Source organism: Oreochromis niloticus, linkage group LG3 (genome assembly GCF_001858045.2).
Source record: "Oreochromis niloticus isolate F11D_XX linkage group LG3, O_niloticus_UMD_NMBU, whole genome shotgun sequence".
In the NCBI taxonomy this organism is placed as follows: domain Eukaryota; kingdom Metazoa; phylum Chordata; class Actinopteri; order Cichliformes; family Cichlidae; genus Oreochromis; species Oreochromis niloticus.
The window spans coordinates 57,147,861-57,164,672 of record NC_031967.2 but is presented as its reverse complement, the minus strand read 5'-3'; the positions used below and the strand labels follow the sequence as shown (position 1 = coordinate 57,164,672).

The 16,812-nt window shown below is 41.4% G+C and overlaps 1 long non-coding RNA gene across 1 annotated transcript; it reads right to left on the bottom strand.

Moving 5' to 3' along the window:
- Positions 1-439: 439 nt before the first annotated feature.
- On the bottom strand, positions 440-2,182 carry LOC109201460 (uncharacterized). The gene is made up of 3 exons (XR_002061513.1): positions 2,093-2,182; positions 1,549-1,681; positions 440-553 (listed from the first exon to the last, which is right to left on the bottom strand). It is a non-coding gene; the product is annotated as an uncharacterized LOC109201460 (long non-coding RNA).
- Positions 2,183-16,812: the final 14,630 nt, after the last annotated feature.

Genomic DNA, 16,812 nt, shown 5'->3' with positions numbered 1-16,812 from the left:
ATAGCAGAATAGTTTAAAATTTGAACGGTGAAAATCGGCTGAAAATTGTGGAAGTAGATCCACGGCGAAAAGTGTACGGAAGTCCCAAGAGGAACTCAATAGTGTGGATGCTTAAAGCATCCACACAAAAATCTAAAAAATATGATGAATGAAAAATGGTGTTTGAGTCGTAATGGTTTTAATACCTAATCGTTTAATGTGATTTGGTGCCCAGATCTTGTTTGAGCGAGAAAAACCTTTAGCTGCTTGATTAGGATGACTAAGGGTAATTTAGATGATTGGGATTTCATTGTTTCTGAATGGAATACAGCTTCCAAGAACTCGGGTCTTTTCCTATTGCATATCTAGAGACTGAAATTCTTCTTAAATAATATTAAAAACTGCAAAAAACAAAATCATATTCATTCAATTTACAACAGAATCAGTCTCTTACTTTGTGAATGAGGGTGCAGGTTCATGACTGAAGACTGGAGGATAATCTCGAGACTTGGCACTGTTCATGGACATGGAGCTGGATCCTGGAAACTCTGCTCTGTGTTTGTGCTGCTGATGTCTGGAAACGCAAATATAGAATGAAGCCCAGATTGTTCTTCTACATGTTCCGCTTGGTGGCCATTAAGCAGCTTATCCTTATGTAAGACTCATGAAGCTGAAGCACTGGATGTTCTCAAAGCCACTGGAACCATGGTCATCCTTTTAACATGACTCTTGAATCTATAGTTAAAATTTTCAGTTTTGTTTAGGTTTTTCTGTTTCATATCCAAGTTATTTTTCATTCATCTGCATTCACTAATTCAAACGCTGGTAAAAAGGATAATGAGTCACAAAAAGCTAGTTAATTGAGTCTCTTAATTAAAGGTCTAGCTATGAGCATGTTCCTTTGTAAGGTGTAGCATCTAACCAAATCAAAATCATAGATAAAGTAGAAGAGCAGTTATTTTACAAATGAAAATAAAACTACAAAACTTCATGGGGAAAAATGTGAAGACATTGAACACATATTACAGAGAGACAGCAACACAGCTGTGTAAGTCATTGATTGAGGAAAATCACTGTGCCATAATTTATTGTTAAAAATATGACTGTGTGAGTTTTTCAAGTGCTTTGATCAAAATGACTGGAAAAGAGCTAAAATATTAATAAAGCCTAAAATAATAATAATAATAATAATAATAATAAAGCCAGGAAACAAAGCTTTTTCCAATCCTAAGTGTGTAAGATAACAAACTTCATGACTGTATCGTTAAGACACAGAAGAATCTGATGAATTGTAATTTACAGTCAAGTTGCTTAATTGTAATTTCAACCATGTGCAGTGTTACAGCACACAGTGAAACGAGACAGCGTTCCTACAAGACCAATGGTGCTACATATAACACAAAATCAACACAGGACTGCAAAACACAAAACGCAACACCAGACAGAGGTGAATGATACAGACACAAGGCAGTGAAACAGAAAAGTGCAACAATGAGAGTGGGTTGTGCAAAAGACTGTGCACTGTGCAAAAAGTGGTGTTGTATAAGTAAAACAGAAACAGTCTCTTACTTTGTGCCTGAGGATCCAAGTTCATGACTGAAGACTGGAGGAAAATCTCGAGAATTGTCACTGTTCATGGCCATACTGCTGATTCCTGGAAACTCTGCTCTGTCCTCAGCTAAACTTGTCATCTTTAGGCAGTCTGGCAGAACAAGAGCGACTGTGAGTGCAGGTTGGAAATCCTGACAAACATATTTATAGAAACCTGGGACTTGCAGAACAGGAAATACAACAGACATATGACACCTAAATACCAACACACACACATAATAAACCTAGTCGACCCGCCACCTAATAAATTAACAGATCCTTGTTCTCTCTTAAAAACCACAGAAGGACTGCTGACAGGAAGATGTCCTGACCATGAAGCAAAGATTTAATGTTGTCCATCATGCTTCTTTCTGGATGATGTCACAAACTTGAGTAACAAAACTGACCAAAACAACATTCACAGTTTTTCTTCTAACTTGTGAAACATTCATGTCATGTTTTCCAGTCAGGAACTAATTTTCTGATTATTTTGAAAAACACATAAATGCACAATAACACTCACCATGTTTTTGTCCTCCTGCTTTGTTTTTAATCCTTTGTTTCCGCCTCACCTTAAGAGAGCAGTCCCTCCCCTCTCCACGGGAAGTTGAATGACTGCATTCACTCACACTCTGAGACACAGATTGGCTTTTTGAAGAGATTGATATTTGCTTAAATGCCACCAACATGGAGTCACTCACACAGAGTGCTCAGATTACGAACTAAAACAACTTTAAATAAATAAAAATACGTCTTCAGATTGTATTAAATAAGCTCATATTTTTTAAATGTACTTATAGTCTTAGCAGAACCTTTACTGTGTCATGTGCCAGTTTAGCACCTGAAGGGTTTGCTCCACCCACAGGTCAAAGGTCAAACCTTCTTCTACTCCTCATTTTGATAAGCACTGAGGTGTTGGTGTCACATAACAAGTACATAAATGAAAACAATAATAATTTAAGGACAGTATAATCACCAAACATTTGATTTCTTGCCCAAGAGCAACAACATGCCATAGAGGGAAATACATTCAGCAGGGAATGATATTCAGCACCCCTGTCATTTCAGCATTACTTTTTAGATAGTTATTTAATTTATTTATGTATTTTATATAACCATTATCACTCCAGTGGAAACACTTTGGGAAGCTGTGCCTCCTCTGGTTTTCTCCTTGGACCTACGACACTGCCTTAAGTTTATCTAGTTGGACTTTTTGGTGCAACATTGTTACCTTTCTCTCCACTTCACCTCCACCTAAACTTATTTCTTTATATAGAAAATGCAGCATCTTACATCATCATTGTAATTGTATGCAAACAGTGTCCAGCTTTACTTTAGCCAGTTTTACTAACAAATTTTTTTTACTTCAGAAAGACAGCCCCTCTGGGAGGCTTATTTTATAGCTGATTTCATTACTCACTAATTATCTACTATAATTTACAACAGTGAATAAATATAATTCAGTTCATTATGTGACAAATCTTCAAACAGGAGATTTTTCTATTTGGTTTTTTTTGTTTGTTTGTTTTATAAGATCATATGTTTAAAAAAAGAAATGATTTAAAAAAACATTTTTTCACCATTGTGTTTTGGGAAAATTAAAGTTTTGTTTGTTTATTTTTGTCTTGAATCGCAGGTCGTCTCCATGAATGTTACCCACGCACCTTGTCACATTCGCGATCAAAATCAGTGACTATGAACATTAGGTCAGACATCACTTTGATGCTGCTCCCACAAACAGGACGATCAGTTATTGATTCATTTACTTTGTCTCATCTTTGCTTTTGTGTTTCATAACATCAGACTTTGCTGAGGAGGAATTCAATGTGACACAAATGTACTGACAGTAAATGTGTCTTTGTGCTGATGAAATGCAGTTCAGCAGCTTTGGGGTGACTTTGTTTCTCATAAACTCCTGATGTGAACTGACATATTCTGCCATTTATTAAATAGCAGAGTAACAGCAACAGTTTCTGTTTGATTTAAAACCTCATTCACTCTGTTTAGCATTTAAACCAAAATGGGATGTGATGCTAAAATGCTGTAGAAACTAAGTAACATAAATTAATATATACATAATAACAGTAAAACAACAGATTAAGTGAACAGACATTAAACTAAATAATTAAGAAACACAGGAAGCATAAAAGGGTGTTGTCATCAATTTTATATAATCTTTTTTGGTGCTCTCAATAAAATGCTGCTGATCCAGTTCCAGAACAAACACAACAAACCACATATTACCCAGAATGATGGCTTAAAACAGTCATCCAGTGTTGTCCTCAACTGATCTTTAGACATTATAAAAATGTTGGGCAAACATTTCTTGATATATGATTGAAAAATAGTCACAAAACCTGCTTTACATCAGATATCAGATGTACGAGGTCGTACCTTTGAACAGCAGAAGCTGATAATCAACCTGACTGTGTATCTTCATGAACTAGAGTAAATAAATAAGCTTAACACAGATGCATATGATTTGAAGTTCATGATGCTCATGCCCAGTTGTCCACTGCAGAATTGCTTTTGTACTTTAAAACAAGCTAATGAATAAAATCTAAGAATCGAATGAACATCTGACTAATGTGCTCAAATAAAAAGGATAAATGTTTTAAAATCTGATGACTGAGCTGGTGCTGGGGGGTTAAAGTTGGATGTGTTGTGCTTTGATGCTGCTCAGTAGGTCAATACGACTATTTCAAATTTCAAATGAAGAAAAGTGAAGGGTCAAAATGAGCCAAATTTCACTTGAGTAAATAATATTCTTATTTACTTATTTACTCTACAGCAGAGTTTTTGCCAGTGTTATCCTGGATGTACTTCCTGACACTTTCCCAAAGAGGATTTGTCTCTCTGACTGGAATCAAAGTAGGAACCATGAAAATGCCACCTGAATGTGTTGACCACTACACCACTGAAGGCATGAGCTGTCAGCAAATATATAAAATATATGACAGAGAGAAAAGTTGGTATGTTTTAATCTGGCCCAATTTGTGTTAAACAGTGGAGGAAGAGGGGTGTGCATTTGGAGGGTGCTGTTGTCTCTGCTTGGCTTCCTATAAAGGTCACCACACACCACTGCAATACAGCAATCGCAAAACATTTGACTATATTCTTTTATGCAACATTATGAAGAGACTACATTGTAACATTTAAAAACCGCAGAAACTGCAGTTTTTTCTCCTCAGTGTCTCTGCTTTGAACCACAGAGTGACCACAGAGCTGGAGCATTACATAGGTGTCATCTTGCTTCAGTGCAGACTGATACACTTCACCACAGAGCACAAAGCAAACAGGTTCTCACAACATGAGTACTATTATTAGCCAAACAGGCACACAGTGTGGTGAGAAGTGTCTGCAAAAACAATGAAAAGTAGCTGCTGCGGTTTTAAATGCAAAGAGGTTATAAGCACAGAGTTAAAGGTCGTTGATCTGTTTGGTCTTTCTTTTTAAATACCTCATAATAACAGTTAATTCTTCCTGGTAATCCAGCTAACAGATAGCAGATATATATTTGCCTTGTCTGAGCTTTTTTAGTGCTTATTGATTAGTTATAATATTGCTGAATGTCTGTGCATCGAAAGTTACAGTGCACATTACATCATAGTCCATACAGGGTGGACCTGTATGTGAGTAAACTCTGATAGTTAAGGCCAGAAGTGATGGATTTTATCTGTCCAGGAAGCCACTGTGAACAACTTTCACCTGCTAACAAGTTCAATAAAGAGGCAACAAGACAACCCCTAAAAATGATTTAGCAGGCAGTGGCCACAGATGATTGCTTTCTCCTGATCTTTTCTGACTGATCCTTTTGTTTTGTTTTACCTTTATCTAGTGCCATTTTCACTCGTGGTAGCATGTGACAACATCTGGGACTCGTTACAAAAAAAAAAAGCTTTTACAAATAATTTGTACATGTCCCTTTCTCATTTAAAAAAAATGAACAACATGGTGGCATTTATGGGAATTAGTGGTGAAAAGTACGAACTGAATTATGAACACATTTTTATCTGACCTTCATCTTCTCAAATCTCTTAGACTGAGTTTCAGACAGCTGAAGTGTTTTCTTTCTATCAGAAACAGGATGCTGGACGACTGCAGAGATGTTAGCTTCAGTTAACCACAGACCACAAACACACAGTGAACAACACTCAGTAAGTACAGAGTGACAGACAGGAGATTACATTGGTTTATTATTATTATTGTTGTTATTTTGGAAGAAATATTAAATTTAGACAAAGGAAACAAAAGCATAAACTTAAATATTGTGATTTCAGGTTTTGATAGCATCAAATTAGGGAAATGTGTATTGTCTCTGTGTCTCCCGTTGTGTGCCTCCTTTTCTTTCTTTTTTTAACTCTGTTATTTCTCTCTTCCTGTGTGTGTGGTGTGTGTGTGGTGTGTCCTAGTGGCTCATCCAGCTTATCTGTGATAAACTGGCTATTTAAGTCTGGAACAAATAAATTCAGTCACCACCACATTGTCGTCTTGGATTCACTCTTAGCCTCTATTCTCGATTCTGTGTTTGATGCTTTGTACAACTCTTCTCTCTGTGCAGATCTGTCTGTCAATGTGTTGATAATCCAAAATGTGGTCATAATGTTTATTTTCACATGGATTTCTTATTTCCATCACTGCTATTTTGCATAAGGTTTCCTGCGTTGTAAAACTGCATCAAATATTACGGCTGAGAGGGCCAGGCTGTGTGTGTGTGGAGTCAAATGCAGACACAGAGGAAGTCAAAACGGGCCTGAACACAGTGCTTTATTTACAGTGTCTAGTTAAATTACAAAGCAGAAAACTATGAAGTCTATGAACTGTGAAAGCTATGATATGAGAACTATGAGGCCAAACTATGAGCATAAAACTCAGACTGTGTGCTATGACTAGATGCAAGATTTCATAGACGGGTCCTGGGGAGGGAAAAAGGGGCAGCAGCCTGGGTGGAGGCACACATAGTATCTGTAATGAGAAGAGACAGGCAGTCAGTGGCAGTCTAGTGAATCACAGCCAGGGGATTAACCCTTTAAGACCCACCATAGAACTAAGTCTGCCAGAGCTGTAGTGCCATTTTTGGGAGTATTTCAAGTTGCTATACATCAACACAACCGTTATAGCCCAAATTGTAATAATATGTATGCATGAAATCCGTAGTAACTATATAAATTGCACAAAAGTGCAATAAACTAAAAAAAAAAAAAAATTGAAAATGGTTTGTTTTTTGTTTATACATATATTTCTAGTTAGAGTAGTTTCTAGTTATCCCTCAAAACTGTAAATACAAAAATGTTGCAGGAAAAAAAAAACGAACATAAATATTATAATGCAAATTTGCAAAACCAGAAACAAAAAAACAGCATGTGCATCAAAATAAACTATTCAGAAATGCATAAAGTCAAACATGACTTTTAAAAACACCAGTGTATGCTTACAAGGCCCTGAAGGTAAAAAGCAAAACCCTACATTTTCTGTGAAATGACATCACTTCCGGTTTCGGGCAAGTAATGGCGGACATGCGATAGTTTGCGCTGACGTCTATTTCAACGTAGGAAGTGTGATCAGATTGGCAAAGCGTGTTTCTGGAATGTTATGTTTTTGTTGCTGCAAGTGCTTTTTATGCAATTTTTGCAAAGCCATATGTGGAAGGAATCCATGATCTAAGACAAGCTAATGGTATAACATGTATGTAGAACTCCAGTTTCATATGCAAAAACAAATTTTGCACTAGCTTACATAGTTCTGGTGCTACAGCAATTTAAAAATAGTTACGCAAAACGAAGTGTGCCCACTTAAAGGGTTAAACTGTGATGGTTATGGCTTACGCATTGCAGGTAAAAGCGTCATGCGAGGAGGGTCCAGAATATACTTGGAGCAACGGACCTGGCAGGGAGGCAGGAAGGTGAAGTGTCACGATGAAGGAGGAGCAACATGATAACAGAGAATCAGCGTTCAGTTCAGCTTGTGAACTGTGATGGCCATGTGGGTACTATGACAAAGATAAAACACAGTGAGTAGACATGCAGTTGTTAAGGGATCTCACAAGAGCTTGGCGGCCTAGCACTAATGTAAGTTACCAGTTGGTCTGGCAGAGGTCTGTTGTGAGTGCTGGTCTTAAATGCTGGTGACTTGATTGCCGTCAGGTGTGAAGGCTGACTGACAAACCCCGCACTCACCCAGACCATGACACCAAAGTCACTCTAGAAGCAACTCTCACCACTCAGCACCCATCTTCATAGCACATGCCAAACATATGCGTGAGTGAAGTTCTGATTCAGTTTTATTTATTTTGTGACAATTCAACAGTTGCCTCAGGGAGCTGCACACTGTAAGATGAAGATCAAACCAACCAGACACATTAAGTGCCAGAAGCTGCAGTTCCTCTAATGTCCACTTGAAATTCCAAATGCAAACGATTCCACAAAAACTCCCAAGTTTAGTTCACTTTAATCCAACAAAAAAGGGCACTGTCAAACATGTTTACTATGAAAACCAGGAGCTTAATATGGTATGCACCTCAACACTGAACCTTTCAGAAAGAAAACATGGAAACCAAAGTACTACCTCAACTTCATTGGATTGGCTGTTTCTGATTATTTGATATCTTGATGGTGATGTACATGACATGAGAGATAATGTCATCTTCTCCAGCTTCTTTCTGATCTACTAAAAAATGAACAATAATATAAATTAAACATCAAAATAGAGATTAGATTTAAGAAAGCTGTCACTGTGTGTTACAGTCTGCCGAGGCAAACTGCGTGGAGTGTGAAGAGTGGACCCAGGTGCAGACATTCTAAAACTCAAACTTAACTGATGAAGAGCTGTTTATTAAGGCAGACTGAACAGTACAAAATAAAAGGGCAAAAACAATGCAAACTAAGCAATAACCTAAACTGGGTAAACTAGAAAGGAAGCACAAACTAGTGATGGGTCCAGCAACACTGACGCACCGGCGCTTGTATCAAGCTCACAGAGTGAAGCCTGTGTCGGTGCGTGCGTCGCTTTAAGAAAAAGTCACGTGATCGATACAGCTACTGTATCGCTCATTGCCAACGCGCCAAACTGTGTTTAAAAGGTATCGCATCCGCATCTGTCAACGGAACGAGTCGCCACCAAAAAAACCACAAAATTACTCTCGCAAAGATAAATAAAAATACACATCTCTCCATAACAAAATGGAGCTCGAAAGAGAAAGAAAAAAATGTTTCTGCTGTGTGTGATCATTTTGATCTTTTAACTGCAAATAGTTTGTCTGTCTTTGTTTCAGTGTAATCTATCAGAATAGGAAAAACAGCAATGTGACCTGCAGTGTAAATTATTTCATTTTATGCAATGTCGCATCTGTTCTGCGGTGCTTTCTTACACAAACAAAAGCACCTCCTCAGTGTTTTGGCATTACAGAGCCAAACGTGAAAATGAGGCGACAAACACACCGAGAATGAACACAAGTAGGCCTATATTGACACTGAACAGCTTTATCATCATTTTTTTATTAATATGTGTTTTATTATTTTGAAATCAAGCATCTAGGAAGACTGTTCTGGACCAGGCAGTCCTGAATTTTATTATAAAGGACTGCCAACCCCTTAGTATTGTGGAGAGTGTCGGAGAGAAACATTCCGAGATCAGAGGATCCTTTAACGTACTGGGGGAATAGGAAGACATCTTATCAGAACCTTTTCCACCTGGCTTTACAGTTTGTGTACCCCAGCTTCATCTGTGCCTGTGAGTTTTCCAAAGCTGGGGAAATGATGTCAAAAAAACAAAAAAACCCAAAACGCAATAGACTGAATGCAAAAACATTGGATAAACTTATTTTTCCGAATAGAAATTTATAATAAACTCTGAGTCAATTACATTTAAATGGGTAATATTATATTCACAATACTTTCATTTAATTTTCACTTAATGTAATTCACAGTATATTTTAAAGATTTCTACAATATTTGCAATGTAAAACATATAAAATGATTCCATGGAAAGTACAATACCTTACAGTGTACAAGTATGACTAGGTCATTGAATCAGTGTCTGTTGTGAGTCTCAAGTAAGTTGCCTGCAATGATATTTAAGGTCCAGCAGGTGTCAGTAGGGCGCAAAACAGCAAAACTGTGTCGACACAGTATCGATACAGTTTGGAGAATGTGCTGAAACGCTTCACGAGGCCTCATCTACCCATCACTAGCACAAACTATGAAAACCCTGGCAAACAGAAACACAAACAAAACTAAACATGGCAATGATGAGGAGGATATATGAAAACCTGAACGCAGGACTTGACATGGAAACAACACAGACGATCCGACAAAGACTGAATGAGAAGGCACAGACTAAATACACACAGGAGGTTAATGAGGGAAGTGGGAACACATGGGGGAACAGCTGACACACCTGAACATAACGACCTCAGTAAAAGAGAAACTAAACATGATGAACACAGGAACACAAGACCTCTTCAAAATAAAACAGGAAACAAGACGCAGACATGACAACATGAACTTGACAACGCAAGACACAGACATGAAACACATGAAGGGCTAGGGAGACTTAACATGGGTGGCAGACACAAGGGGAATCTAATAACAAAGAACTATAACAACCTAGGCATGATAAAAATTAACTTAGAAAACCTGAAGGGCTTCAGCATAAACTAAAACTCAAAACGCTGGGTCATAAGACCCAGGATCGTGACACTGTGATCATAGTGAATGTGAACTTTATTCTACTAAACAAACTCAAACATGAAAGATCAGGAAGTCTGAGTCTCAACTTCAGGTTTCCTGTGAACACATCGCCTCACCATCAGAACCAGTAACACCAGTAGAACCACAACACAGACTGATCCAACATGAAAGCACAGAGAGAAGAGGAGGAGAGAGTGATGGAGGAACAGCGATGGACGTGGAACCAGGAGGAGAGGTGGATGTAGGTGGAGGTGTGGTGGTGTGTTTGTCTAAAATAAAGCAAACACAGTCATTAAGTTGTCGTCACATTGTGAATGTTGAAAGCTGCAGAAACACAGACAGGTGAGTGTGTTACCTATGACAGTGATCCAGCTGGATGGAGACTCTCCATGACCGCTGATGTCACACTTGTAGAGGCCTTCATCAGACCTGGAAACATGCTGGATGGTCATGTGACCTGTAGGCTGCTTCCTGATGAGGGAGCCATCTTTATAGAAAGCAGCTGGGAGGTTGGAGGGAGTGGTCTTTGTTTTACAGAGCAGAGTGACGTCATCTCCCTCCATCACAGGGAGGACAGGACTCTGCAGGATCACTGATCCACCTCAACACAGAGACAAACTACAGCATTTCATCCATTTACACACAGCTTCATCAACACTAACTCCACACACTCAGCTTACCAGTGACTGTCAGGTTAACCATGTTACTGATGGGACCCTCTCTGGACTCACACCAGTAAACCCCACTGTCTGATGTGTAAATGTAGCTGATGTTACAGGAAGAATTTGCTGAATTACTTTGTTTTCCCCACCCATCTCCACACTGAGTCCTCTGTCGTTTACTTGTGTTTCTCCTCAGAGTCCATCCAGCAGAGCTGTCGTCCTCCTCACAGCTCAGAGACACAAAGTCTCCTTTAAAGAACTGAGAGCTGCTGGGACTCACAGTCAGACGAGCTGTGAGGGTTAAAATATGTTAGTATGTATACATTCTGAAACATGAACCCAATCAGGTCATATCAGTGAGCATTTCTCAGGTTTAAACTGTGACAGAAGAAGGTTATTGACCTTGGTTTGTTGTGCAGCTCAGCAGTGAGATCAGAACTAAAGAGAAATGACACTCAGGTTGATTTGAGGTGAACATAAAGAACAACTCCACACAAACAGACAAACACACAAACTCGTCTCTCTGATATACCTGCTAATTTTCAGGTGAAAAAAAAAACAGTTGGCAGAACAGTAAGTCTTCAAACAAGTTTTTATCCAAAATGCAGCCCTTAAATGATCATGTGTAAAATATCAACTACTCTCTAATAACACAGTAAAGTCATGTGTCCACTGTGCAGCTGTGTTGATATACTGAGTGAATGATTTGAGCTTTTCACTGCCTGCTGTGTTTCCTCGACTCCTGAGCAAAGATAAAGAGTCAGTTCAGACCTGCAGTTGGTCCTCGTGGTGTTTTGAACTTGAATTCAGCCTGATTTGTTTTTCATGTCTTCTCCTCCATCATCAGTTATCAGGAGAGCAGACAGTCAAAGTACAAGAATTCAAACAAACACAGAGATTCTACTTACAGAGCAGACACAGCACAGATGTTTCCTTCATCGTCCTTCTCACTCATTTCAGCTTTTTTCATTTCTCTCACTGACACCAAGTAAAGCCCGCCCTCTTCCTCTGAGCACCAGCTTTTTTTAATTGGTTCAAAGACATTTTCACTGTATGTCTTTAAAAAAATCTTTCAGCTGTGCAAAGACACACTAATGACAGACAGACAGAACGCTAATTCAAACGCCACTAGAGGGGGATGTTTGACTTCTACATGGATATAAGCATAATAACACTTCAGCTGCATTTAACATGTGTTTATAGATCACATGGCTGGTAGGTACAGCACATTTCGGTTACACAGCCACTTCAGATGATGGCACATCTATACATGGTGTAACAAGTTTTACTGCGTCTCACAGAACAATCTCAAGTGTTTGGAAAAAGGAGATGGGCTCTTACAAGAGGACACGGGGACAGGGCTGTAGATTGGATTGAGGACAGGCATCTGTGTGAGGGTGAACAGAGACACTGCCAGAGATTTGATAAATAACTTTTAGCAGCTACAGATGTCGGACAAGATGGGAACCGTGTTTGGCTCCGCCGCTTGTGCAGCTCGCTGCTATAGTTTTACACTGGCGGCTATTGTCGCTTGCAATATTATTTTTACTCTTTTGTGTCTAGACTTTGTTACTGCTGCTAGAATCTTTTATTAAAGATTCAATGGAGAGCTACAGATGGGACAGTTACAGGAAAACTTTTCCTCCTCCTTCTATATTGTGGCGAGCTCAGACAAGGAGGAGACAGAGGTATTGTTTGGTCTTGCTTCCCGCGAGCTAGGCAGGGAGCACAGCCGTTTATTGGCATTCGACAGGCGAGCACACAACGCTAACACCACCGCTCGGCACAGCTCTAGCGTAACGACAACAACAACACAACATGGCGCTCTCACACCCGGAAACACACAGTCGCAGAGAGAGCGTCACCTGTAACTATGGCAACATGACAACAGAATAAGTGTCTATAACAAAACCTATAACAAAGTCTATAACAAAACTATAACAAAACCCCGAACAGCCCTGGCCCGCTACATAGCCCCCACCTAAGGGGTCAGTCGTCCCCGACAACCCCATTACCCAACACAAAGTCCTGCAAATGTCCATGTGACTTCCTTCGGCGCACAGGCCGATCTCGACCAGCAGGGAAGAGTCACTCGGATGAGAACCTGGGTGCCACCAGCATCCCCTGCCCCGGCGGCTGCTGGAGCGGGCGGGCGGTACGGTGAGAGCCTGTCCTGGTGCAACACCGCCACGCGCCCTGGGCCCGGCATGCGGATCCGGTACACCACTTCTGTTAGTCGCCCCACGACTTCTGCCGGCCCTTGCCAGTGACCGCACAGCCTGGGGGACACCCCTCTCTTGTGAACCGGCCAGTACACCCAAACCTTGTCGCCAGGCACGAAAGCTCCCCCTCGGCACCTGGTGTCGCAGGCTCTTTTCTGTCGTACTCCGGAGCTGACCTGGGCCTGGCGGGTGTAGTCATGAACCACTCGTGGCCGCTCCCTCAGCCTCCTGTAGCAGTCACTGGCCACCGACACGCACGGGTTCCCTGCCTCGGGGACGGGGAAAGGCCCTAGGACGTCTGCTCCCAATCTCTCCATCGGGGCCCCCACCCAATGCTGCTTCAGGGGGGCAGTGGGGCGTTGAGTGGGGCCCTTCCGTGCCGTACAGGCATCACAGCAGTGCACATGAAGTTCCACATCCCGTCGACAACCAGGCCAGTATAACTGTCCCCTGAGACGGCGGAGAGTTTTAGCATTCCCATAGTGGCTGGCCCCCACTGAGCTGTGGACAAGCTCGAGCACCTGCGACCGCAGCGACCGAGGCACCAACAGCTGCGGGAGATCCTTGCCCTGTTCGGGGGCCCGCCATCTCCGGTACAGGAGGCCGTCGTGGGTCTCCAGATTGTTGTACTGGGAGTAGTAGGCCTTCACTTCGGGCCCCTGTCCTGACACCCCTGTCCAGCCCGTCGCATCAGCCTCCTGGCTCCTGCTTCAGCTGCTGCATGGTCAACGAGAGCCATCCCCCTTCGCCGGCTGTGGCCCGAGCAGTAGCCACGCCCCGTGCCTCCTGGGCCCGCTCTCCCTGCCGTTTCGCGAGGGGCAGCTGGCGTGGGTGTTACACCCCTGAAAACAGGGGGAAAAGAATCACGAGAGTGATTTTGACTTGCGTCTCTCATGCAGCGTTTATTGCAGTGCAAATGAACAGAAACGTTTGACATTCTGTACTGCTTAATGTCACATGGTGGAAGAGAAACACTAAAAAAAATAAACCAAAATACTAAAGTGCTTACTATACATATACTTGAGCAGGTTTCCTAATAAAATGGCTGACAATAGCGGCGTTTTTAGCTCCTACCGTTATCTTACTGGCCATTACACAGTACAAAACCCAGGCTCAAAGCCGCCACGTATATGTGCACAAAACTGTAACACAATGCTTCTAAAGCTTACAAAACAATGAAGGATTACCTCTTAAATATCTTAACAGTTTACACATAGGAAATATATCAACCTTTAAACACTTTTACCTGAAAACAGGGGGAAAAGAATCACGAGAGTGATTTTGACTTGCGTCTCTCATGCAGCGTTTATTGCAGTGAGGAGAACGCGCGAAAGCCCCCTAGTGGAGAATAGAGACACTACTAATCGATCCCAGAAAAGGCTTACTAGCCGATCACTGATGTATAGATTGCAGTTCTCTTAAGTAACATGAAAGCCATTAATATAACATGAAAAATAATAAACTCTTAACCATTTTCTTACCATATTTACATTATTTTTGTCCTTATATCAACTGATATGAATTAGTATTAAGTGAACAGTTTTATATGCAGTAGTCCTTCAACAGTAGTCCTTCAACCTGTCACACTCTCCCCCACTCAAAAAATGTCGTCCCGACATTATACCAACAAATTGCTTTTCAGTCTATATTCTCTTGTAGTCAGGACATCAACAGTAGAGTGAACCAATGTCCTCAATTCTGTGGGTTTAACAACAGTTTCACCACAGTCCATCACTGGTGACTGAAGACAAAGTCTATAACCAGTCCATATGTGAGTCTTCACAAAGTCTATTGTCTATGGTTATATAATCCACAGATGGGGAAAAGTTAATGTCTTTTTCTTGATGACAGTCTGTAAGTACAGTTTTCAAGTCATCCATTAAAAAGTGTCAACTTACATTTGCTAGAGTCCATACAAACCAATGGGCTGGGTGCAGTATGACTGCACAGCTGGAAACCATGGGACCAGGCCCGGGTACACAGGAAGCAGTTGCGGTGCTGGCTGAACACTGTAGCAGGATGGGGTGCCCAGTTGGTCATACGTCATCCGTCTCGGCGGGTGTCTCTCTCGCTGTGGCCGCTGAGGTGTCTCCTCCTCAAGTCTCTCGAGTGCAACAGGTGAAGGAGGGGCAGGTATGTCACCTGCACAGGGCTCTGCCTCCTCACAAGTTGTCTCCACGACAGCTGGGTCAGGCGCCTCCAGATGGTCTCCAGCAAGAGGCTCTGGTGTTGGTGCAAGAGCAGGGGCTGAAGCTGCCGGCTGAGACGTTGCTGTGAGAATTTCTTGTTCTGATGGCTGGAACACAGGTTGAGGTGGTGCGTAATGACAGCGGTATTCATCAACACTGCCCTCATCATCAGAGTCTGGCACAACAGCGACGGGTTTATCAGTCTTTTTCTGTTCATGTCTTGTACGATTATCTTTTTCAGGCACTTTTTCAAAAGGTAAGTGGTCACATGACATAAGCAAGTTTCTGTGAAGCACTCTAGAGCGCCCTCTGCCTCTCTCCGGTCTTACCTCATAGATAGGGAGGTCAGGCCCCATTTGTCTGACTACTGTGTGAATAGTGTCCTCCCAATAGTCTCTCAGTTTCCCTGGGCCTCCTCTAGGTGTCAGGTTTTTGACCAGAACTCTCTCGCCAGGTTGTAACACAGAACTCCTTACTTTTGTGTCGTAGTGTCTTTTGCTCTTTTCAGCAGCTTTCTTTGCATTCTCATTTGCTATAGAGTATGCTTGTTCCATGCCCTTTCTCCATTTTTCAACATAGTCTCTGTGATCACTAAAATCTGTTTCTGAGTACAGTCCAAAGAGCATATCTACTGGTAGTCTGGGTGACCGTCCAAACAGTAGGTAAAATGGGGAGTAGCCAGTGATTTCACAACGTGTGCAGTTATATGCATACATTAGCTTATTGATAGATTCCTTCCAGTTTGACTTTTGTGTTTCAGTTAGCGTTCTAAGCATTTGCAACAATGTCCTGTTCATACGTTCAACTTGACCGTTCCCCATTGGGTGATAGGGTGTTGTTCTAGAACCGGCCATGCCACACAGTTTCTTGAGCTGACTGAATAGCTGATTTTCAAATTCACCTCCTTGGTCATGGTGAATGCGACAGGGGAAGCCAAACTTTAGGGCATAGTCATTGAATATCAGGTTTGCAGCAGTTTTGCCTGACTTTGAGGTGGTGGCATAGGCTTGCGCAAAACGTGTGAAGTGGTCAGTTATCACTAGAATATATTCATAACCGCCTTTGCATTTTTCAAGATGGAGAAAGTCTATACATACCAGCTCAAAGGGCTGCATAGTTACAATGTTTGTTAAAGGAGCTCTTGTTTCATGGCTGGGCTTTTTCTGCTTTACACAGGAACAAATGTTGGTCACATAATGCTCGATGTCTGCCTGCATGTGTGGCCAAAAGAAGCGTTCACGTATCAAAGACACTGTGCGATCAACACCTTGATGGCCCATATTATTGTGCAGCTCTTCAAGTACAGTCTTTTTGAACTGATCTGGCAGGACTAGCTGTTTCCGGGCAGAAGTGAGTCTGTACAAGATGCCATTGTTATCTAGCCTCAACTTGCCCCACTCTCTGAACAAGCATTTTGTCTTAGGGTCAAATGTTCTTAGCTCTTTGGGCAGTGGTTTTGAATCTGTCTGTTTACACTGTAATA